This window comes from Coptis chinensis, chromosome 9 (assembly GCF_015680905.1).
Source record: "Coptis chinensis isolate HL-2020 chromosome 9, ASM1568090v1, whole genome shotgun sequence".
NCBI classification, from domain to species: Eukaryota; Viridiplantae; Streptophyta; class Magnoliopsida; order Ranunculales; family Ranunculaceae; genus Coptis; species Coptis chinensis.
The window spans coordinates 79884464-79904893 of record NC_141464.1 but is presented as its reverse complement, the minus strand read 5'-3'; the positions used below and the strand labels follow the sequence as shown (position 1 = coordinate 79904893).

At 35.5% G+C, this 20430-nt stretch overlaps 1 pseudogene across 1 annotated transcript; it reads right to left on the bottom strand.

Annotated features, from left to right (window-relative positions):
- Nucleotides 1–18909: 18909 nt before the first annotated feature.
- Nucleotides 18910–19789, bottom strand: LOC147478487 (pentatricopeptide repeat-containing protein At2g42920, chloroplastic pseudogene; annotated as a pseudogene). Its single transcript, XR_015209876.1, has one exon. The product of XR_015209876.1 is annotated as a pentatricopeptide repeat-containing protein At2g42920, chloroplastic pseudogene (transcript).
- Nucleotides 19790–20430: the final 641 nt, after the last annotated feature.

Here is a 20430-nt window from a genome sequence, read left to right as displayed (position 1 = left end):
TTCTATTGTGTTTATTGGCCACTAATAGTGTAATATTTTCAAGAAATGAGGCTCACCCCCTTGGTTCTAACTCGATTGAGTATAAACTCATTCCCATCGACTCATATCATATAACTTCTCTATTATTTAAGTCCCGTTAAATAACACTCCAGTTTTCCAAAAAAGAGATAAAATCGGGTCTGTTTTTATTTCCCATTTTATCTTATTTTATTTTTTACCCTTTTGGGATTGAAAATTTCTCGACTGTATGTAAATGTATTTTTACATAGTCATATATATGTGTAAAACTATATTTGCATAGTCATTGGAGCTATAAAAACTTGAATTTACATAGTAACTTTTGGAATTGAAATTTTTTCGACACCTGACAGAATATATGTAAATGTATTTTTACATAGTCATATATATGTAAAACTATATTTATATAGTCATTGGAGCTATGAAAACTTAAATTTACATAATAATTTTTGGAATTGAAAATTTTCCGACGACACCAGACAGAATATAAATTTAAATTTTCCTATGAAAAAAAATTTCATATGAATATTTAAATTTAAATAGGTTAAGAAGACTGTGTAATTTTATATTGTCATATGTAAATACAAATTTACATAGGATGACGTCAGCCCGGTTTGTCATTAAGCCGAAATTATAAGTAAAGATTGATGATGTCAACCCGGTTTTCACAGGGGTATTTTGGTCTGTTTTGGCTTTGATGTTATATTTTAAATAATAGGAGGTTTTATGCATTTGTTCGCTTACAGGGGGTTTTTGTGCAACCATTTAAGTACCAGGGAGATTAAACCCATTGTCTGGTAATACTTTTGGGGCATGATGGAAGAGCACCATTTATATGTAGGACCCCCCTTGTTAGGGTGTAATTAACACAACCCCAAAAATAATTAAGATCATAGAAGCAATGTAACAATAATGTTACAAGCGAAATTAAATAACTGCAACAAAACAACCTAATAACACTAAGAATTTAACGAGGTTTGGCAATATTGTCTACGTCCTCCAAAGCACACCAATTTCACTATTTAAAGATGAAAGCTCCTACAATTAGCTCTCTATCTCTCACTCAAAGCCTTGATTTCCTTAATGGAAATCAGGCACAAAATCACTCAAGCAAATATTGTTTCTCACTCTCAATTTGATACAATTCACAAATGATAAAGCACATATTTATAGGCTTTTCATTTACCTTCAAATAGTTGCGAATAGTTGTAGCCTTTATTGTTGAATTTGAATCCTTATATTTAGGATCTTGTATTGTGACTTTTGAGCTTCTACCAACCTCCTTTGTGGAATGAAGTTTTACCACATGATGAATATAGCCTATCACTAATCTTCAATTCACATTGTAATGATTCAGCTCCATACGTAACTAACAATCTCCCACTTGGAGACTGACGCATAACATCTTTAACTCCCGTGAAACTTGGTGTGCTCATTCCCTCGATCTTCACGCATGAAGACATATTGAAGTTGTGTTCTGAAGTTGAACACAACTTCAGTTGTCAATGGTGACTGGCTTGGTTAACATATCGGCTGAGTTCTTACTCCCTTGATTCTTTTCAAGCTTTAGAACACCATCTTCCAGAAGTGTACGAATGAAATGGTACCTCCGGTCTATGTGCTTCGTTCTTTAGTGAAACGCCGAGTTCTTGGTAAGATGAATTGCATTTTGAATGTCACTGTAAAATGTGATATTCTCTTGTTCCCTACCCAGTTCCTCCAAAAGACCTTGCAACCAAATCATCTCCTTGCTAGCTTCTGTGACTGCGACATACTCAGCCTCTGTTGTCGATAAAGCTACAATCTTCTGCAGCTGAGCGACCCCACTTACTGCTGTGGAACCCACAGTGAACACATACCCAATAGTACTCCTACGATGGTCAATTTCACCAGCTAAGTCGACGTCTACATAACCCTGTAGTAAACTGTCACCTCGACCAAAGCATAAAGACATATCGTTGGTACCTCTTAAGTACCTGAGAATCCACTTCACTGCATCCCAGTGATGTTTTCCAGCATTGCTCATAAATTGGCTCACTACTCCCACTGCATGGGCAATGTCTGGTCTGGTACAGACCATAGCATACATTAGACTACCGATTGCTGACGCGTATGGCACCTTTGCCATAAAGTCTTTTTCCTGCTCTGTCTTTGGCGATTGCTCCTTGGATAACCTGAAATGACTAGCCAAGGGTGTGCTAACTGGTTTAGCATCACTCATGTTGAAATGTTTTAGAACCATTTCAACATACTCTGCTTGAGATAGCTTCAGTGCTCCATTTGCTCTGTCCCTGTTGATTCTCATTCCAAGAATCTGTTTGACAGCTCCCAAATCCTTCATAGCAAACTCATTTGCTAGTTGTTTCTTTAAGTTCATTATTTCTTTCATGTTTGACCCTGCCACCAACATGTCATCCACATAGAGTAAAAGGAAAATATAGCTAGTGTCAAACTTATTGAAGTAGAAACAGTGATCCGCATTGCACCGATTGTAGCCATTACCGTGCATAAAACTATCGAACTTCTTGTACCACTGCCTCAGTGCCGGCTCTGAGATTGTGGGGGCCCAAGGCAAATTCTTAAAAAGGAACTAAATAACCTATTATTTATGCTACAAAAATATTTTAAATGCCTAATAAGCATCCAAAATTATTTAGTGTAGTTGGTTGCTATTCTAATTTCTCTATCTGTGAGTATTTTTGTATCCAGATCATTTGATATATAGTAGATAAACCGGACCCAAGCACTTGAATGGGGCCTTATTTTGGGTTTTGACTGGGGGGCCCTAGGCGACGCCTAGTAGGCTTTGCTTGAGGCCAGACCGCCCCTTGCACTGCTGCCTGAGAGCTTGCTTTAGTCCATACAAGCTCTTTTTGAGCTTACAAACCATTTTCTCCTTGCCATGAATTGAGTAACCTTGTGGTTGCAGTATGTAAATCTCTTCCTCCAAATTGTCATAGAGAAATACAGTCTTCACATGCTCAAGATACAAGTCTTCTGCAGCCACAATACTCAACCTTAGTCACACAAACCGTAGGTATGGTGTACCATTCCCGCTCTAAATCCGTGCTCCCACAATTTTAGGCCCAAAGCTCGATCAAACCGCGCTCCCAATTTCTTAGATCGCGCTCCCATAATTTTAGGCATAAACCGCTCTATTTCACAACTAAATCAGTGTGTGCTTCGGATAAATCTACAAAAACTAAGCCTTCAATGATGTTTATTCCCAAAATACCTCCTTATCTTTCCAAATTTCCTCCTTTATCTTCAAGATTTTTTATTTTAAGAGATTGAAGCCAAACCAAGCTTTTTCTTAAGAAGAACAAAATGAGCAATTTTAGACCAGAAGAAAATATATATGAGATATAAAACGGTTTAAATTGCTTTTCGAATCAGCAGGTTTATAAGAAGATAGAGATGACGTTGAATAACCAGATGGACTTCACTGTATTCTTTCATCTTCAATTGAATTTGGGCACCTTTTCAAACTTTTGATCCGGTGATTCTTTTTCCATCTTTGTTACTTGTAACTTGCCTATAGGCTGTAAATTAGAGGCATCCAAATTATAACAGGTGTCAATACCACTTTAAGCTAATATTATTACTCATATTATTTCACTTTATCATGAAAGATTGAAATGACTTGACACTAATTTTGTTTATTAATGTTATTTATTTATTTATTTTATAAAACACATAATTTTCATGGGTAAAAAGCATATTTAACAAATTTAATTCATAAAATCAATTATTAATCAACTATTTTAAAGTATATTAGTATTTAGTAATACACAAATATTATATAATTTATTACGTAACGTGAGCGCTCCCACCATGCTCTAGATAGTGGAGCTTCTCAAGTCATGCTCTTTGACGCGCCCACTTCCGCTCTTGCTCCCGCTTCCACTCTACATTCTGGTGACTAAGTACACAACACCACTCTGATAATGGTTAGCTTCACAATTGGGGAGAAAATTTCCGTGTAGTCAATGCCTTCCTTCTGTTGAAAGCCTTTGACTACCAATCTGGCCTTGTACCGCTTACTTCCATCATGTTCTTCCTTAACTCTGTAAACCCATTTGTTGTGTAGATCCCACTTTCCCATGGGTAGTTCAGCCAACTTCCAAGTCTGGTTTGAGATGAGGGATTCCATCTCATCTTGCATAGCTAGCTCCCACTTGCTTGCATCCTCTACCTCTAATGCTTCATCATGGCATTGGGTTCACCACCATCAGTAAGCAACAAGAAGTGGACATATGTAGATGACGGATACCTTGTGCTTGGCACAGGTGGCCTAGATGACTTTGTGGTGTTGCACCCTCAACACTACCATCTGTGTCTAGTCGAGGAACCTCAACAACCGGTTGTTGTTCTGTAACGCGACTAGCTTCAAGGTCTTCCAACTCAACATACTCAGTATCACTGAGTTGTGTATCATTCCTGTCTTTGTACATCACCTTCTCATTGAATACCATATCTCTGCTTCTTATGATTTTTCGGTTTTGGTAGTCCCAAAAGCGATAACCAAACTCGTCGATGCCATATCCAATAAATGTGCATTTCAAGGACTTGGGGTCCAGCTTGCCCCTAGCATTGTCACTGATATGTATATAGGAAATACAACCAAAAACTTTCAAGTGTGAAAGCTTTCCGCTCCAAGTTTCCTCTGGAATTCCAAAATCTAATGGAATTGATGGTCCATGATTAACCAAGTAAGATGTTGTACTGATTGCCTCCGCCCAGAATTGCTTTGGCAATCTAGCGTGAATACGCATGCTCTTAGCATGCTCTGTCAAAGTTCTGTTCATTCTTTCTGCAACACCATTCTGCTGAGGTGTCCCTGGAACAATCTTTTCCATTCTGATCCCACTGGAAGAACAAAATGCTTTGAACTCTTTGTCGCCATATTCTCCACCATTATCGGACCGCAAGCATTTTAGCTTCACTCTGTTTGATTTTCCACCATGGCTTTTATAACACCCCGTGTTTTTATTTAATATTTTCCTAGTACAATAAATAATAAGAATAATAAAAATAATAATAAGAGATAAAATAAAATAAAATGATAAATATTAGAAATAGATAAGGTAAAGAGGATAAACCTCATTCCCTATTTTTAAGGGGTTTTTGAAAAAATGGTGTTTACACAGAGAGTTTTAAACAGGAGAGAGAGGGAGAGAGTTTTACACAGAGTAGAAAAGAGAGAAAAGAGAAGATTATTGGGATTGCTTTCTGAGGATTGTTGCATGGCGTTTTTCGTTCTCAAGTTTATATTCATTCACGCCGCTCGTAAACACAACAGAGGTGAGTAGATCTTATATATACGGATTGAAACGTGATTTAAACTGTATGGATTACCTTCGATATTTTTGGCTATTAATATATGTATTGTCGGTAATTAATTTATCTTAAATTTTTACTGTGGAAATAAAGAAAAATTATCATATATATGAAGAACAGTTTGTTTCGCATGTATGGAATCAAATGAACTCATTGGGATTTCAAAATATATGATCCATCTTTCTTAAGGTTTTTTTTATGAATTGATGGGCATGATAATACACAGGGCATTTGTAGTGTTAAGCTATAGGAGCATTTTTTTTTATTGTGATCTATATATGAATATGGGAGCTAGCCCCTTCTTTAAAACTTAAAGGCTGATTTTCTCGAGGCATGTTTCGAATAACTAAATTTATTATAAAGTGTCTCATTAGATACTTGAAATATAGGTACTGCGTGGCAGTTGCAATCCTTGTAACACCTTGATTTAGGGGGCGACTACACCACATGACCCAGCACAAAAAAACCATCCGAAGTCAACTGTAATTGGCTGGTTTAGAAAGAGAAAATAGGAGAGAGGAGATAGAAAGAGAGTTTGAATTGTTATTTTATTTTTATCAACCAATCACAGTCGACTTCGGACGTTTTTTTTGTGCTGGGCCATGCATTTTAGTTCTATCCCTTGATTTATGTGTTTTGTATTTGTTGCAATTTGATTGTTTTGTTGGACAATGGATATTATTGTGCCTGTTTTTTGTTGTTTTGTGTGACTCCTATTATTTATGCACATTGACATGAGTTCTTGAAATTAATAGCACAATGGATATTTTCGTGAATACCAAAGCATAACAACAAAACAATTACTTAGATTCAATGTAAACTATATATAAGGTTTCTGAAAGGCGAAGGCCTAATGAATCATAATGTGACAAAAGTTGACTATCTACCTAATATTTAAGGCCTAACGACCTGTCCTAGTATACTTACTAATTTATCATAATGGTGTGCAAGTCTGCCAAAAAGAATATTCAAGCCTAGATGGAGGTCAGATTATTATTGGATTGACTTGATATTTAATTTGTAATTTTATAAGACATTTTAGTATGACATATTAAAACTTTAGACAGATCCAACGGTTGGATTTTTGTCGAGGCGCGCATAAGCATGACAGGTCGTAGTGTTTCTATACCAGAAAAACTACAGTGTGCAGTCTTTTGTTTCTGCTTAGATGGTGACCTTTCCGTACTCGGATTTGTATGAAATTTAATCCATAGTTTCCTGACACATTGTAGTCTTCCATATTATATTTTTAGATTTATCCAACGGCTTGATATCTGTCGACGATTCCATTAGTGGAACTGGTCGTAGTAGAAGCTACACCAGAAAACTGATGGGCACAGTCCTTTGTTTCTGCTTAGATGGAGGTCAACCTATTATCGGATTAACCTAAAATTTAAATCCGTAGATTCTTGATATCCAGTTAAATGACATATACAAATTTTAGGCAGATCCAATGGTGGGTTGTCTGTCAAGGCACGGATTAACAAGTTTGTTAGAATTAGCTAAAGTTTAAAATGGATATAGTTGGGTGGTTACATGATGGCATTAGATGGTCAGTGGTTATTATACTTTCGATATATTTTTACTATTGTGAAAATATTGGTGTGGAATGAAAAGATATCTATATGTTTTATTTTATCGTGATTATTAAAATATTTGGAGAATTGGTTAAGAACTACAAAGGCTTGATTCCAATCTAGAAAGATTTGGATACGTAGGCAGCTTTGAACAAAAGTGCAGCCACTATATCTATAATATATATATTAGTTTTGTGTGGTATTTATGTGATTGTGTTAGAAATTACTGTTGTTTTGAGACTACATAAATATATATGTGTGAGATAGAAGTTGTATATGAATATAGACTTTAGTATATGTGGATCTGTTTTGGACATTAGTGTGTGTGGACTTGAATTTGGGCTAATGAACTATTTGTTTACGATATTGTGTATATGAGTGTGGTTATGTAAATTGTATTTGTTTGATTATAAGTCTGTTTACATTCAATGATATTTAAGGACGCGCGAAAATGACTCTCTGCATGTGTGGTCTGTTTTGACATGAGTAATGCTAGTATAATTATAAGTGATAATAATATTTTAATGTGTCGCCCACATCTTTAGAACTCTCCACCCCTCAGGATTTGGTAATGAGATATTATGACTTGTGATGTCATGTGATAGATGGGTATTCATTGAATGTGCCATGAATGACCCAATAGTTTGGGATGCCCTAGAGAGGAACTAAAGGTATTCGCCTTGCGGGTTGGTCGTATTCCTTGAATGTACAGGAATGTAGGTTTGGGTATTCCTTGAATGTGGCGGGAATGACTCAGGGCATTTATTGAATATGCCATGAATGGCCCGTTAGTGTTATGATGGGTATTCCTTGAATGTGGCGGGAATGACCCAAGGTATTCATTGAATGTGCCATGAATGACCTGATATTTTGTTATGCCCAAAAGAGACTTTGTGATTATGTGTATGGAAAGCCCAGAGATGGCTGTGACTCACAAGTTACAAGTTTACAAGATGAAAGTATGTTTTCTGGAGGCGATATTCCGCTTGGGACATATGTCTTGTAGTGGTACTCGGTGTGAGTGAGGCACACGGATATGTGTGATTTGGCAAATGTGTGTAGTGCAAATCGTGGAGTAGGAACTAAAGGTTGGGCTGTATCTTTGGATAATTAAATGAGTCAACAAGATAATTAATAAGCAAAGTAAAAATATTGATTTTATGTGTGACTGAGTTATTGCATATGATGTATATGATTTCTTATGAGAAATATATACGTGGTTTGTATGAGTTGATACTCACAAGGGATGAATGTACTCATTGGGTGTGATATTTTCCCGTTCTCATAAGTAGACGAGTGATTTTTAAGTAAAAATATATGAATTGTGTGATGTTATGGATGTGAAGTGTGGTTGTAAATAATATTAGTAAATGATTGTGATTTCTACGTGACTGCGAAATGACTATAACTTGATATGTTATTAAGAAAATATTAATGACTTGTGATAGTCTGAGATCTATGGTTATGCACGCAGAAACTTTATGACATAATGATGTCATATGAATGACTACCCTTGATATAGGTATTATGATAAGTGGTATTCCCCGAATATGCGGGACGAACTAGGTTATATCAATTAGACTTAAATGAGGTTTGGTTATGAATGGAAATTTGACTGGCTGAGATAAATCATTTTATTATGATGTCTAACTCTGTTTTGCAGGAGGGTAAGATCTATTAATCTTTTATGCAGGGACGTAAATATCCTACCCTAAGACGACGTGTCGGCTTAAAGGTAAGGTATACCAAACTCAAAGTTAATTAGGTTATCATATGTGCATTTAATAAATGGAATGTAAGTGGTATTTATGTTGTGAGCTATTTTGAAAAGTGGGAATGATGAGTACTGTTATATGAGATTCTTGGAATTTTATATTAGGGGTGAAATCTTACTTGGGAAGAAACTACACGCCGTTTTAGGAAAACGGAATTATATTGTCTTCCAAGTTGAAATGGTTGGTAATGTTATATTTATTCATTTGAAAGATTATTATATATATTTTGTTGTTAGTCTACTCATACAAGCAAATTTAATTTGCTGACCCATGTTTGCATTGTTTTGCAACGTGGGTGTGTTCTTGGGAACATAGATGGTGGAGTGCAGTGGATAAGGACACGTGATTTGGAGTAGCTCTTGGAGTCTTCTGGTTTAAGATTTTCTGAAGGGTACGGTTTTGTTTTGAGACAAATGTAATAGAGTTGGTTAGTTTCTTTGTAGTTTAATAATGTGATTTAAGGATTGTTCCTTTTAGTTTTCTGTTGATTTCAGTTTTGTATATATCGTGTTTGATAACAGGGTTTTGGGTTTTTGTTTCACCCCGGGTTTCCAGATAATTAAATATAATTGTTTCAAATATTGTCTAGAAATTTAGGGTGTGACAGCTTTCCAGTCTTTGAATACGTCGAAGACCTCCGACTTTTGTCTAAGGAAATAGACCCAGACTTTCCTTGTGCAGTCATCGATAAAGGTGACGAAGAAAGACTTCCCACCAATTGAGGCCACAGTAGCTGGCCCCCAAACATCAGTATGAACTAGCTCAAGCTTCTGGCTTTTCAGAGTTTTTCCGACTTTCTGAAAACTTACCCTTTTCTGCTTCCCGAAGATGCAGTCTTCACACATGTCAATCTCAATAGATTGTACACCAGGTAGCTTTCCCTTTGAGTGTAGGATTTTTAATCCTTTCTCACTCATGTGCCCAAGTCTTCTGTGCCATAGGTTTGGATCATTCTTGCTATGAACCACAGCAATGGAACCGCATGCATTTGTGGTCAAGTAGAGAGTACCGTCTTTCTGGCCACGTGCAACTATCCTTGCACCTCTAGAAGCCTTCCAGGCATCATTTGCAAAGGTTGTAACATAATTAACCTTCAATTCATTTGCAAGTTGCCCCACTGAGATTAGATTTCTCCTTAAGTCAGGTACGTGCCTAACTTCCTTCAATCTCCATACATACCCATTTAGCTTGATCTGTATATCACCTTTTCCGATGATACTGCATGGCTGGTCATCTCCCAGATATACCTTTCCAAGATCACCAAGTACATAGTTCTCAAAGAACTCTTTGTGTGTAGTGGCGTGGAATGAAGCACCAGAGTCCAGCACCCAAGACTCGGCTTTGCTCTCCATAGAGCAAATTAAGGCATCCTTCTTAGCTTCCCTCTTTGGAGATCGACATTCATTAGCATAATGGCCTTTCTTGCCACAATTCTAACATACACCTTTCGGTTTTCTTGACTTTGACTTGCCCCTCTTGGGTTTGGATCCACTGTGACCCGAACCACTATGGAGCTTCTCCCTCTGCTTTCAACATTTAAAGCAACACCTGAAGACTCCCCAGTAGCTTGTTTTATGATTTCTTCTGTCATAATCAAACTTACCACATTATCGAATTCCAACTTTAACTTCTCGGCAGAGCTACTAATAGCTGTTACCATACCTGCCCAACTCTCGGGCATTTGACTTAGAACCAACAAGGCTCTAATCTCATCGCTGAACGTTATTTCAATTGACGAAAGTTAAGATGTCACCGTGTTGAACTCGTTTAGATGTTCTGCGAAAGATCCTCCTTCATGCATCTTTAAAGTAAATAACTTTTTAATAAGATGCACTTTGTTTGCTGCTGAGGGTTGCTCGTACATCTTTGATAGAGCGGCTATGAGAGATGTCGTCGTCTTCTCCGTTGCAATATTGAAAGCAACTGATTTTGTGAGTGATAGTCGAATGGTGCCGAGTGCTTTTCTGTCAAGCACATCCCATTTATCTTGTGCTATGTCTGTCGGTTTTTCGCCAAGTGGAAGATAGAGATCCTTTTGATAAAGGTAGTTTTCTATTTGCATCTTCTAGTACCCGAAGTTCGAGCCATTGAACTTCTCCATTTTTAACTTCCCTTCGTCTGTATCCATTGCTCCTACTTCCAACTAAGCAAGAAATTAATTTCTTCTTAATCAGAAAATAACCGCTCTGATACCAATTGTTAGGATGTAATTAACACAACCTCAAAAATAATTAAGATCGTAAAAGCAATAACAAGAATGTTACAAGTGAAATTAAATACCTACGACAAAACAACCGAATAACACTAAGAATTTAACGAGGTTCGGCAATATTGCCTACATCTTCCAAAACACACCAATTTCACTATTTAAAGATGAAAGCTCCTACAATTAGCACTCTGTCTCTCACTCAAAGCCTTGATTTTCTTAATTGAAATCAGGCACAAAATCACTCAAACAAATATTGTTTCTCACCTTCAATTTGATACAATTCACGAATAATAAAGCATATATTTATAGGCTTTTCATTTACCTTCAAATAGTTGCAAATAGTTGTAGCCTTTATTGTTGAATTTGAATCCTTATATTTAGGATCTTGTATTGTGACTTTTGAACTTCTGCCAATTCAACCTCCTTTGTTGAATGAAGTTTTACCACGTGTTGAATATAGCCTATCACTAATCTTCAATTCACATTGTAATGATTCAACTCCATACGTAACTAACACCTTCCGCCCATATTTTTTTTACTAAAAAACAAATGTCTTTTGAAGACTTAGTGTTTGTGGGACCTATATTTTTTAATTATGGTGGGACCCACAAGAGAAAAAACTATTTTTTAAAAGTCTCCTGTAGGCCCCACAAAACTAAAAAATAATTTTTTTATATTATGGGTCCCACTTATTTTTAGTTTTCCTTTTTTAAAATTATTTTATTTTTCCTTTTTTATTATTTATTTTAAAAAAAAATCGAGAATATCTAATTTTTTTATCCCCGTGGGGCCATAGATGCAATATAAAAAACCACCATGCAACATCAATGTTGCACCATGAAAACCACTGCAACGTCAATATTGCACAAAGAAATATCACTGCAACATCAATGTTGCACCATAAAAACCATTGCAACGTCAATGTTGCACTATGAAAAATCAATGGAATAGATGATTTGCTATGAAAAAAGATGAGAATGACAAAATAAGAATGGAAAGATGATAATGGAAAGAGAATAAGTGTTTTGAGTGAGTGAAAAAATATTTTTGGCTATTATTTTCACCACTGCAACATTGACGTTGCAACATGCCACGTCACTGTGTCTTGACTATGTCATTTTTCCTGTGTCAGTGTAGTATTATTCCTTCTCTCTCCGTGTGCTCCCTAATCTCACCATTCACGATTTCTTTCTCTCCTCAATACCAAAATATGTTTTCATTAAGTTTAAAGAAAGGATTGACTTATGTTGAATTTCGCCTTTAATGAGGTAAGCAATTTTATTTGGGTTTCAATATTTGTAAAACCCAATATTTGTAAAACCTAAATACTAATTTGGATATTTGTAAAACCTAAATACTAATTTGGATAGTTGAAATGATGGTTAATCTATGATGGAATTGGCGAACTAATCCTTGCCATTATATTTCTAATGCTTATGGACCTCCAATCAGGTATGATTGTTTCCAATTGGGTATTTTTATGGTTATGATCTTTCAAAAGTTTGTTCTGATTGAATTTTGGGTGTGTGGTTTGATATAAATTAGTTATTTGGATTTAATTTCCAGGTTTCTGTTTCACCTTTATTTTCCTGTTCATCGTTTGTTTTAATTAGAAAGTGGAACTGTTTGCCTGATGAGTGTCCCACTTCAGTCCACAAAATCTATGATGCAGTGTCATGCTTGGGTATTGGTACTCAACTTACAAACATCCTCAAAGACATCGTAGAAGAGTATGCAATGGCAAGGTTTTTACAGTCTGGTGAGCGCTATAGTTGAGTTCCAATGATGTTTGTGGTTGGTATATTTATCACTGCCGTTCTCGATTATTCCTATCTCTCTGTGCACAGTCTCCTTCATTGTTCTCAAAAAAAAAAAAAAAAAAAAAGTAAACTTATTACAGTTTTGATGATTTTGTAGGCGCACTAGAGAATGGCCAAATCTTTGATAGCAACTACAATCGTGGGAAACCCCTTACATTGCGTATTGGTGTTGGCGAGGTATGCACCCATTGAATGAAACTCTCATCGATTTTCTTATTAATTTATCAATTTATTGAGTTATATCTCTTTACACAGTTAATTAGTACATAAACTGTATTACCCTAGAGCTTCATGATACCAATAATTTTCCAATATATAGTTAAAACTTAAAAGTGCTTCCTCACTAATATATGTGAAGTGGAGAAACTGAAAATTATTGGTTGCTCAAACTTAGGAGGTGCTAGCTAGATTCATTTTGTTGTTTTGATCAATTTGATTGTAATGCAATATATGTCCTGAAGTAGTTTATTCATAACGTCTCCCCACACCAGTTATTGATTCATTTAATTGCCTATTGCCCTGCTTTTTTGATATATATATTCTTGAGTTCTGATGCAATTGTATGATCGATACAGGTTTGGACTGGAACTAATGCGATTAATAACGAGTCTGATGTTGACACTGAGGATGAAAGAAATGTTGAAATTGGCATCAAGAATATGATCTCCTTGAATATGGGGGATCAAGTAGGTTGTCGTTCCATTATATTCAGTTGATAGAATTTTTGTAATTACAAGTTGACATGTTTGTTGATTAGCACCAAGCATTTGGTTTTTAACCTCTAGAGGCTTGCTTCCTAAGTGCAACTACTCCTCCATGGACTTTCACAGTTTCCATCTCCCTCTTTGTTTTGCTTTAATCTCCTAATTTATGCAGATTCTCAAATTGTTTCCTACTTGAATTATAACGGCTAGCTTAGGTTGATAACACTCTTTATCTTTTTTCCTTTCTTTTAAGATCACATAATCAATACCTTATACATGAATAGAGTTTTTTTTTTTTTTTTTTTTTTTTTTGTATTTTGTCAATTTTCATATCTGCTGACTGTATTCTCAATAGAAACTTTAGGAAGAAATTTATTGACTCCCACTCCTATTCAAGTATCTTCACATGCGTAGATTGGTAGATACAATATTTAAGTTTATTTTTGAATTTGTGATGCTATATTTACTACCATCTAACATGATTCTGGACAACTATTAATTAAGTGTTACAGTGTTTTGCATTGTGTTATTGTGTAGCTACGTTCCCAATCGTGTTTATTCTATTAAAAATGACATTTATGTTCGTCTCCTATTTCACTCTAAGATGTTATTGGAATGACGATCCTTGCTCTTAGGCAGATTTAGTGCATTCCTAATCTGTAAAATTAAGACTATATACCATTTACCATTATGCCTAAACAAATATACTATTGCTCATTGACATATAAGCTTATTCAATTGAGTACTTGAGTCTACTGACAAAATAGAGTGAATCATTTTTAGTTATGAAGTTTCGAGGTTTCAATACATGGACGACATTGAGTGAATCATAATTGTAAATTACTTTTATAATTTGAAAGAACTTGGTAGTAGTTTAGATTCTTATATTTGTACTAGCACTCATTCAGAGACTGTAACCTAGCATCTTTATGTTTTTATTTATTTATTTATTAAACTTTTGTTTGTTTGTTTTCTTTTTGTTGAATATGTTCTCAAATTGTGGTTTTTTTATGTCAATATTTTTTTGATATTTAGATTGGTGGTTGAAGATATATTGGTTTCCCTGGATGTTATCTCACTACGCAAAGGCTCCAGCGAATTGCATAAGGTAATTATTGATTTTTTTTCTTCTACCAATTGTGTGGTTTTAGGTGCATTTGAGGATTAGTCTTTCTTTTTCGGTGTTATTTATTAGTTTGACTGTTATACGATTTACCAGTGGGCACTCCCCGTAGTCGATCTGTAGCAATTCTTAAGATCCTCTGCCCTATTTTTGGGGGTCTAATGACTCTCAAGTAAGGCTCTTTCTATTTTTATCCTCATCTCAAAAGTACTTTGCACGCCGCTATCTTTACATTTCTATTAGGCACATATAACTTTTACAATGGGTTGACAATGAACATGAATGAGTCTGCTAATTACATGGAGTTGGAATTAGGAAAATTGTTTTTACACAGAAGATACATGATATAATTGAAGTCTATATTGATGTTCCACCACCTGATGTGGTAATAAATCCACATGTTAGTCAAACATAATTAAATGCTGCTTATTTCTTTGAATTTGGTGTATTGTGTTTTTGAGGTCTGTATGCAATGATATACAATCAAAAGGAATAGCAAATTTTAGTGTCTAATTAATTAATTATGCTTTTTGGGATGGTATTTCAGACACTGGCATGGATATTAGTTGAGTACTCAAAATTTCATGGCAATTCACATGTTTTAGTGACGGGAAAATATGTTGTAGTGACTGGGAAATCTGTTGTAAGTATTTATCAAAACTTACAAAAAATTCAAAATCTAAATAAAAGCTAACTTAATTTGAGATGTAGGATATCCTATATTCTGAAGCTGATGACATCAAATGCTACAATAGGACCTTGGTGGATCCCTGTGAAGAGATGTAGCTCCATTGGAGGCAGTTTTGTTTGATGTACTTGAGGCTTCACTTGAGACAATTTACAAATCTTGCGAGAAAGATAATGCATGATTTGCATTATACGGGTGTATGCCGATCTATGTCACATGAGATTATTCTCACATTCCTTCATTAAGTCCTTGAAGATTTGATGCGCAAGAGTTTTCAAGAGTACTTGGCTCAAATGACCTTCCAAATAAATAAATAAAAATGCATAAGATCTTTGCAAGGAAAATTTTAATTGATCTGGAACACCTTGATTTATCTGAATATGACATCTGCTATATTCAACGAAGAACTTCACTGCAAGATCAGAGACATGTTCAGATCAAATATTTTGTTCTTTTGCATTTGTACATGTACATGACATTAAGCTTTCTTTTATATGTTCTTTACCAACTACTTTGTATATGATATGATGCATCTATAAATCTATATGTTGTTTTCTTTTTCTCATTTGGTTCACTAGATCTTTTTTAAAACTATTTGAAGGCTTTTCTATTTGGGTCAGTAGAAATGAGTTAATTCAGTTCAAATACGTAAAGTTGTTGGATTTCTCACTAATGTATAAGCCTCTAAAATGACTATGTGCATTGCACGTGCATGATGCTAGTATATATATATAGAAGAGCAAAGAGGTATCAAAATAACTCATATCATGTAACTCACAGTCGACACAAGCGAGGGTCTGGGGCCCCCAAAAATTTGTTCAAAAATAAGGAGGGGCTTCCTCCATAAAAATGTAACCTATATTACTTCAATAAACACTAGACATTCAAAAAGAGGTGGCTTGGGTAGTACTATCACCAAATTTCAAGTAGTTGTTATTGAGTTCAACCCCGCTTAAAGACAAATTTTGCTATATTTTTTTTTTGAGACTTTTCGGATTAGGCCCCATATTCAAAATTTGGCTTGGCCCCCCCAAGTCTCAGGGCTGCCCCTGGACACACGCGTGACTTTTTTTGCGGCCTTGGGCAGTGGTTTAGTAGAGTCAGTAAAAGGGTGTTTGTCCTCGGTTTTTGCAACTTACAAGTGTTTGCTACTTATAAATTTGTGTATTTATACGAAATAAGGAGTCCACTAGCTAGAAAGTGAACTGTTTTGTTTCTTGAGACGTAAGAGGTAGGGGTGTGCATGGTTACCCAATTACCGGAACCCGAACCGTTTATAGCGGTTTTGGGTTCTAAAATGTTAGACCTATTTAAAGTGGGTCTTCAAGAACCGACCCGATAAAGAACCAAAACCTTTAGAACCGAATAGTAAAAAACCGATAAGTACCCGAACCAAAACCGGAACCGATTAGTTTGATTTTGATATATATAATTTAGTATTATATTACACTAAATAAAGACAAACCCAAACATTATTATTATATATAGTCTATATTTGTTAGGTGTAAAATTATACTAAATATATATAACATTTAGTATAATAGTGAATGTGTGTTATTAAATGCATCTTTTATAATATTATATTAAATATATATATTATAAATATTAATAATAATGTTTACGTGTCTACGTCTACACGTATAGTCGTATACTATGAATTAACTAATGCACTGTCTATATTAACTAATGCATGAACGTGTACGTGGTTGATATATTACATATATATATATTAGATAACGAATACGTCCAATGCTAACTAACAATTGTGGTACATGTGGTATTTATTCTATATATGACGCATTACGTATAATATAATATACATGTGTTCGATTTAAAATATACACATGCGTATAATGTATGAGAATGTATTTAAAAATTTTAGATAACTTTCAAATATTATTATTGAATTTATGACCATTACTTCTTATGAGAGGACAAAAATATCGATGACAAGTGTTATAGTCGTCGTAAACCAACTTTTATATCGGTTATATAACTAAAAATAATAATTTTAGCAATAAAATATATATAACCCGATAAGGAACCGAAATCGAAACCAGAACCGACTTAATTAATGGGTATGGGTTCGGGTTTTCAAAATATAAAAAAAAAACCCAAAAGAACCGAACTCGATAGGAACCGCTAAAAATAGACCCAGAACCGAAACCGATAAGAACTGACCCATAAACACCCCTAGTACGAGGCTATGCCCTTATACAGGACCGCCCCTAGGCCTATGTTGTCTAAGACTTTGCATAGAGCCCCCAATATAAACAAAAAAAAAGCCCACTATAGTGTTAGAAATCCAGACAAAAACCCAATTTTTCAGATTTTGCATTGGGCCTTTGAAACACATAGCCAGCCCTGCCCTTATATATGATATTGGTTCCTATTGTATGTGGATGGCGACTTCAGGTTCCCCGTGATAAAGTGTTATAAACCAACATCAACCACTGAACCACAGATCACGTCATCTATCTCTATCCTCTCAATTAACTAGACAAGGAAAAATAAAACTTGCATGGTGTACCAAAAGTTTATTTTTGAAAAATGGCAGTGGTGGTGTTGATATGATCGATAGCAATTGGTTTATCAAGATGAACCATGAACGTGTTTTTCATATGGGTTAATAATTAGTGTTAACCACCTCCATTTTACTACATTTTAATAATTAGTGTTAATAATTGTGTTTACCCCATTTTAAGACTACAGTCGTCAAAGTCGGGGCCATTTGTTTTTGCCTCTTATAAGACCTGAGGTCTTATAACCTCTTATAAGATGTGGCCTAGTGATTTTAGACATTTTTTTAGTTTGTTTTTTGCCTCTTTATAAGAGGCATTCTACTATAAATGTCTTATAAGAGCTTCTAATTCTATAAGTACCAAAATTGGATCTACTTAAATTATATAAGTCTTTATAACTGAAAAATGACTCAAACACCCCCATCCATATACCCCCAAATTTCATTTATCTCTTTATTCACTTTTCATTATCTTATTCTCCAAATAAACTTCATTGCCTAGCCACCACTGCTACCACCACCACCACCACCCAAACTATTACCACCACCACCACCACCATCACCACCACCACCACCACCATCATCACCTCCACCACCACTACCACCACCAGATCTATTAAGACTATACCACCACCACCACCACCACCACCTCTTTATTAAAATCACCACCACTTTCACTACCACCACCACCACCACCACCATCACTACGACCGTGTTATTAAGACCAATATCATCACCTTCACTACCACTACCGCCACCACCACCGCAGGTGCTATTAAGACATCCACCACTTCTACTACTACCACCACCACCACCACCGTATTTATTAAAACCAATATCATCACCTCCACTACTACCACCACCACCGCCAATTAAGATAGTTTTTTAAAATCGATATTCTAATTATCAAAATTGATTTGAAACCGAAAATCAAACTATACGTTTGTTTCAAATTAATCTATTCAAGTTAAATGTGATGTAAAGTAGGGTTATATTTGTCAAATAAACATCTATAAAATGTCATGTATTTGTTTTTTCTATTTTTCTGAAGTCTTTATAAGAAACTTAAACTTAAAATGAAAAACAAACTACTTTATAAGACCATCTTATAACACATGGTCTTATAAGACCCTATTATAACTTAACCCAAAAAAACAAATAGCCCCTAATTTCCTTTAACATCAAACCCAACTCATCCAACAAGGCATGTATCTCTATGGCACGAGGATGTGAAATCCCACCAACTACAAACTCATGAACTTCATCATTCACTTCAATCAAACTACATCCTGGTTCTTTCTTTGTTCCTCTTTCCTGCATTGAACGCCTTGCATCCATTGCCTCCTCATATCTACCTGAGGATGCGTAAACATTCGATAAAAGTATATAGCTTCCACTATCACTAGGATCCAACTCAACTAATCTCTTCGCTGCTCGTTCACCCATTTCAACGTTACCATGATCTCTACAAGCAGATAGCAATGACCCCCATATGATGGCATCTGCTTTTATTGACATGTTAGTTATGAGTGCTTCTGCTTCTTCAAGAAGTCCAGCTCGGCCTAGAACATCAACCATGCAACCATAGTGCTTAATAGTAGGTTCAATCACGTATGTTTCAGTCATTAAGGAAAGATAGTACTTTGCTTCATTAACCATGCCTGAATGGTTACATGCGGTTAGAACACCAATGAAGCTTACGTCATCCGGTCTCAAACCAGAGGATTCGAGGTCAGAAAATAATTGTATTGCCTCCTCACCATGCCCATTGACTGCTAAGCCTATTATCATAGAATTCCAACACGAAAGTCCTATTTTTGAGGATGCCTTGAACACTTTAAAAGCTTCCTCAATCCTTCCACACTTGCAATACATGTCTATAATTGCTGTCAAAACAATGGTGTTGAGTTCGATTTTGTTCTTGTTAATGTATGCATGAATCCACTTCCCCTGTTCTAGAGCACCTAAGCGTATCCCTGGTAAGGACTTTATACTTTTCTATTTTGCAATGAAATTCAACAGGCATAAAGAAGTGCAATTTTATTTGCAGACTGGGACGAAGTTGCAAAACATTTACTGCAGTGCCATACCCGAAGGAATGGATCATCACAGGTTTGGTTTTGGCATTTTATTCCTTTTTTATGAAGTATACTCATCTCAAGTTTAGATGCTTAATTAAGTTATATATTTCCTTAATTTTTCCCTCTACTTCGCAGATGATTCACTTAACAGTTTGTTGATTTTTATTATTAATATTATTATTTTCAGAGCAAAAGAGAAATTCAAAGTAGTGCATTGTCTTAAACTAGAGATGACCTGCTAGGTTTTCATGTTAAGGATTCCAATAGCTTTCTTTTTTCCCAGGTTTCTACAGCGAGTTTCCCAGTGAGATAATGGTTTGAGGATTATGAGAACTTTTGACTGTGTCTGCCCTCCGCAGTGGCTATCTCCCCATTGTTTTCCCCCGAAGGGAACCAAGATGTAGTGAGGGGATTGACTATGGTCAGTTACTGATTCTTCCTGCTCATGTTGCAATAAGTGCCCATCATCCATTTTAGGGCGAAGAAGCAACAAAAATACCGATTTTAAGAAAGAAAGAAACATTTATCAGACTATCAACTGATCGATGCAGCAAAACTACAAAGGGGAAATGTG